Here is a 6,559-nt window from a genome sequence, read left to right as displayed (position 1 = left end):
ACTTAAAAAAATAAAAAATGTTGAAATGAATTGTTTAATTTACATATTAACTATAAATATAAATGCGTAAGGGTAGATGAAAACATAAAACATAACATATATATATATATATATATTTGAAGCTAAAAAAATTACATATTTTTTTATCTTAAACTTATCAAATTGACATATATAATTAGGATAAAAAATATTTTTTTATCGAAAACTAAAATGAGACGAAGAGTATTAATTTTTTTTTAAAAAAAGAAACGCTGAGAAAAAGAAACAAAAATAAAGAATAAATATAAAGAACAATAAAAATTTGAAATGTGACGTAGGAGAGAGATAAATTTACCGCAATATTTTTTTTTTCTGTTATTCTATTTTTACCCATATACTTTTTTATACTACACATGTTCTTTTCCGATTCTTACAGGAAAAAAAAAAAACAATCTAAATATTATGCTAAAAATGACGAGTAGAATGTCAATTTAAGTATTTAACAGTAAAATAATATCTAATATTTAATCGGTTTATTGTTAGTAAAAAAAATTTGATCGATTCGTTGTTTTGCTAGTTAAAAGAATAACTTTACTTGTCTTATATTATTCTCAACTATTCAAGCGAAGGATTTATTAAAAAAAATATCGTTTACCTGATTATACTGGAGCATTAATCCAAAATATCAAGGTAGGTGGGTAACGATGAATTTAAATTATAATTAAGTTTAATTTTTATTATGAAAAAAAGTGACAGATTCAAATAAGGAAGTACAATAGGCAAAGATGGAATAATGGAGAAAAAAAAATTCAGCAATAAACTTATCTCTCTCTTATACCCCATATTCACATGTCAAATTTTGATTGTTGTTCATCTATTTATTCTTTACTTCTGTTCATTCTCTTCGGCATTAAATATCATTTAATTAACACTCCTTCTAATTATATGTTACCGTACGACATTAACTTGTAAATTAAAAAGGCCCACTTGGCACGATCGATGAGCATAAAAATATGGATTGTTTGTTGGCCCCAAAAGCCAGTGGTCTTTTTATCAAAGGGAAAAAAAGAGAGCAAATTGTCTCCATGAATCATAAATCTCATCGATGTGTTTTAATGGAAATCATTCATTCAAATCACTTCACTTTTTTAGCTACTGCAATGCATTTTGGCTACTACTGTTTTTTCTTTAATTATTGTAAGATTTGTTTTCTATCGATCTATCCAATGATACACCAATTGTATTATTGGCCAATTGCCGCTTTATATATTATCTCCAATAACTTATAATCTATAAAGTAGATAATATCCAAAACTTTGAGATTATTTATGGTTCGCTAAATAAATATTTTTATTTTTCTTTTATCATGCATTCCAAAGATTATCTAGCTTACCGTCACTCATATTATAATTATTGTCCACTTTATTTAAAGAAAAAATAAAAAAAGTCTAGATTGCCTGGCTTATCTCTGAAAAAAATGGGTTCGATAGATAAAATCATGCATTGAACTTTAAACTTCAAATCAAATTATCCATATATCGTCACCTATCTTTTTAAATAGGTCCGTGTGACGCCATAATATGCTATCACTTGAACTTTTAACCAAAGATCATTTTGGCCCAATCTATGCATGTACTTAGCTAGGACACTTCAAATTAAGATTAGATTCAGCTTGAATACTGTTGCTGTGAGTTCATAGAACAATATTGAAGACAGCACAAGATCAGAACATGTACAAAATCATTGGGTCACAAATTAAATAGTGCTCATGCAAAAATTAAGGAAAGCCACATATATATATATTTGTATATCATGATACTTATGTTTTTAATGCATAATGACAATAAATTTAATTAATTTTTTTTTTTGGAAAGGGACAGTAATTTTTGCGAGTAATGTAAGCACACATTCACCAGTTATTTTTTTTTTCATAAACAAGGGGATGGGAATTTTATTAGAAGTAACATGGTTACAACTTACATGACCGAACCTAAATCGAGACAATTTTTTTAATAATTTTCGAATAAAACTTACAACCATTCAAATTAAATAAAATTGATGATATTATTAAAATTAAACATTATTCTCAATTCGTCTATTAAAGATAATTTATAACGAAAGTCAATATAATGTCAAAGCTAACTCAATACGGGGACAACGAGCTATTAATTAAAACCATACGAGAACAACTAGTAAAAATAAAACAACATTGAAAGGTTACAAAACAAACCTGAAAAGAGAAAATAGAACAACATTGAAAGGTATATGAGAGGGAACATCGTTATTACAATGGAAATAGCATTATTCAAATTTTACCACTATGGATAATTGTGTAGGAACTTCAAATTCGCATGACATAAAAGTTAACTATATTTATTTAGTAAAATAATGTGACTAATTAATATTTTAATTCGAATTCTCAAATTAAATTCATGCAACATGACAGATATAGATAACAACCATGTCACTCACGTTCATCAACCTCGATATGTTACGTACTCTTTGACGTAAGAAAATCCTTTTATAAAGCCATGCAATATTAATGGTTTCCCATTCAATAATATAGTATAGTATTTTTAATAAATTTTAATAAAGGATTGTATTGAATGATTGATAACTTTTTGTATAAAGAGTGTCGATAAATTTGAATCTGAATGCCACCTCGCTTAAATCTTTGTGATGTGTCAAGATTAGTGTTCATCCATCTCGCCAGCTTGGCATGCCTTTACTGCGCTATGTCATTATCTCAGCTACAGCGTACTTTACTCAATTTGGCAACAAATCATTGATGCATGTCTAAATTATTGCTATTTATTTATTTAGAGTACGTACGTCTTATCATGTTGTTCTATAATGCTACATTATATATATTACTTCTACATTTATTTATTTTGAAGATATTACTTCTACATTTATATTTATTTCTTTGGTTCCTCATTTTTTAAATGAAATGTTTAATTAATTAATTGATTAAATAAATGCCAATTGGCACTAAAAAGAAAAGAAGTAAAAATATTAGCTGAGGTGTAGATATAAATGGTTCATCTATCCAAGTTGGCGCCATGTGGGTCACAAATGTTTTGTCCGCAGCTATTAATAGTATATGAAATAAACGTGTAATTAAAAGTATAGGATTGATATATATCTAACATATTAAATTAATAAATTATCAAAAAAAAAAAAACATATTAAATTAGAAGCTAGTGTGTTATATACGCACTAAATCTTAATTTTATTCTATAACGCCATATTATCCTACACGGACAGACAATAAATCAATCATTTTTGTTTCATCCGATACTCGAGTGGAGGAAAGTTTGAATCCCAATTACCATCATAATAGTTATCAAATCGCGATGGTAATAGTTTTCATGTATTGTATATCGCTCACCATTATATATATTAAAAATGGCATAATCAAACAGTTAAAATAATATAAAAAATAGAGAAAATCAGTAAAATTATTTTTTCCTTTTTATAAATTCTTCAAACATTTATCTACAAAAGGAAATGGCGTTGAACATAACATTTAATTTAAGATTTTATGTCATTTAGTTAATTATTAAAAAGTTTGAATTTGTAAATTGAACCATTCAATCTAAAATCAATTTAATTTTAGTTTAAAATGATTTTAAAAGTATTTATCGATACAATATTCACGATATTTTTTGAAATAATATTTTATACGTATCATTTTCTCCGTATCGTATATATCATGTATATATCGGATGATACAACTATGATTACCATGCAAAAATATAAGTAGTTGTTATTTGAGAAAGTAGTTTAGCAATACTAACTTAGAGACAAACCATCGTAGTAAATTCAAGGAAAAAAAAAGTAGAAACACGTTTTGAAATGAATAAGACTCGCTTCTTTTAGTCATTAATTAGGTGACCCAAATGCCTAAGATAAGTTCATATTCCTGATTTTACGTAGAAATTGATTTGACTTGCGATTATTACACCTTTAAAAGTTAACGGTAAACCATTCACGTTCTGTTTCAACGAGGGCAAATCTTACTCGATGATTTATTTATTTATTTTTTTTCAAGTTACTACTCCATGAATTAAGCTGAAGGAATACACAATAATTAAATATGGATGAAAATGACAACTCGATTCGCAATAATCGAATTCAACTATCCAATTGAAGCGGATAAAACCAGAACGACCATAGCAACCCGCACCGTCCACTGCCATCCCAAATATTTTTGCAAACGTGGTACGTGATAAAAAAAATTATAATTAGCACTTACAAGTCACAAAGGAAAAAAGTACGTTGATTAATATTGATGTTCTTGATTTTTTTCGATGATATTTTTTTCGATGATTATAGCAATGTTATCGTAGATATAATAATCATAATAATATAATATTACTCTAATGCTAAGTGTCTAATCAATATTGTTAAGGACAATTATATGCAAATAATGAATGATGATTTAATTTAATTAATCTTAGTATATCAAACCAAACATCACTAGGAAAGAAATAGTATGCTATAGATAATGAAACCTCCACTAATGCAACACTTTTGAGGCATTATTGTTATTAATCCGACTATGTATAAGTTTGAATATATTAAGCAAGGAAAACATTTTTTTAGTGGATAATCAAGGGAATTATTAGTTGGAATAATTAAGCTAATAAGTATATATTTTTTACTAGTTTTTTATTAGTGTTTTTCAACAAAATTAGAAGAAACGAAATAGCGGAAGGAATTTTTTTTACTTTTTATTTATTTTCACAAATACTACTATTAGTTGAACTAAAACTTCACGAGCTCACGTCGAACACCCTTTTTCTCCAAAACCGCACCATGTAACCGTTTCTTTTGGCTTTGGACAAATAAAAGAAAGTACCGAAAATTTAGTCAAAGTTTGAGTCTCAAACCTAAACTTTCAAAGCTTGCACTTACATACCTCAACTTTCAAATCGTTGAGCACCTACAATCTCTGTCTCAAAATACAAAATACATGACGTTTTCGTTTTCTCTATATATAAATAATATTATATATTTTGAGACGGAAATAGTAGTCAACAGTCAACTATATACACGCCTTTGGTATGTATGGTTACGGAACCCTTTGAAGCTCTATTAAGTGATTTTTTGAAAAAGAAATATTAAGTAATTTCTCGTCAGCGCCGTCTGTATTTAAATTTTAACGTTCCATTATCTAGGATGGCTGAGAGTCTGTGACAAACCGACGGTTATTTAACGATATGAAAGTTGAGGTATGAGACTACAACCTTTATGAATTTATGTGTGTGACTGAAACTTCGACTAAAGATTAAGCACCTTGGTCTTGGTGCTATTACAGAAAAAGTTTTAACACCTCCACCTTTTAACTTTAAACCTCGTAACGCATGTAACATCACACGTGCAAACCACCAGTAATCACCTGGGCAAACCGAGTATATAAATATCTACAATCTATGTTAATGCTCATATTTTTTTAATTAAAATAAGTATTAGTAAAGTAATTAATTAATAATATCATTTAAGCAGATTATATTAATTATAAATCTTATCTTTCTCAGGTGGTCTTATATTTTGTCCTCCACCCACCACTTCAACGCCAATCTAGACCTATGGAAGTGATCAAAGATATCGCAAAAGATCATATGATAATTTTTTATTACTAATCATATTATACAATGGTCAGAAAATTAAGAATATGATATTAAGCTGAGTTAGGTTATTATGATTTTGTTACAAGAACATATACATTTTTAGTAATTTTTTCTTATAATTATTATGAATTCATTAAAAAGAAAGAGAACTGAAAATACTTTAGAAATTCTTGATTCTTTTTTAACTCCTCTTGTCTAATACAATTTGACCCATAATTCTTAATATTAGCTCTCCATGAATCGAACCTCCAACTTTTTGAAAGAGTATAAACCAAACCATATAGTCCACTGTTCTAGTTGGCTTTAACTCCCTCTTAGAAGGAGAATGCCAACCGAATGCATCTGACACATTCTCAAAACCTTAAATTCAAGGTATATAAATATCGCTAGTGTTATTAAGTAGTAGATGAAACTCGATATGATATTTGTGCGTTATTAATCTCTTATATATAAGAATTGATATAACATGAAATATACCGATCACTAAAGCCTCATATAATCAAGCCGGAATCACAGACTTAAACAAAGATCCGATTCGAAGTATTCCAGACACATCGACAGTTACCACCTGTTCCTAACTTATAAACCTATCTACAAAAGTCGACCGGCCTTACCGAAAGCTTACGCGAATATAAAACTCCAACCAAATTATTAGGAACTTGAATCATTGAAGCCTGTTTTATGCTTTTTGCAGTTAGCATGTTCTATGGCTTCATTTGAATTCGAAACCAAAATCACATAATGTGGTCGTCAATTAAGTATGGACGGTACGTACCTCTCCTTTATGTTTAAAGTTAAGTAATAAAATAGTGGCATTCGGTCGATCGAAATTAATTAGTAAAAGTGACTAAATTGGTGGATTTTTGTGATGTAAACATGGTAGATACATATTACTATCATAAGATCAAAGAGGTACACCTGTATCAATACGAAGCTGACTTTGA

This window comes from Rutidosis leptorrhynchoides, unplaced genomic scaffold (assembly GCF_046630445.1).
Source record: "Rutidosis leptorrhynchoides isolate AG116_Rl617_1_P2 unplaced genomic scaffold, CSIRO_AGI_Rlap_v1 contig247, whole genome shotgun sequence".
NCBI lineage: Eukaryota > Viridiplantae > Streptophyta > Magnoliopsida > Asterales > Asteraceae > Rutidosis > Rutidosis leptorrhynchoides.
Note: the sequence above shows the minus strand (reverse complement) of the source record.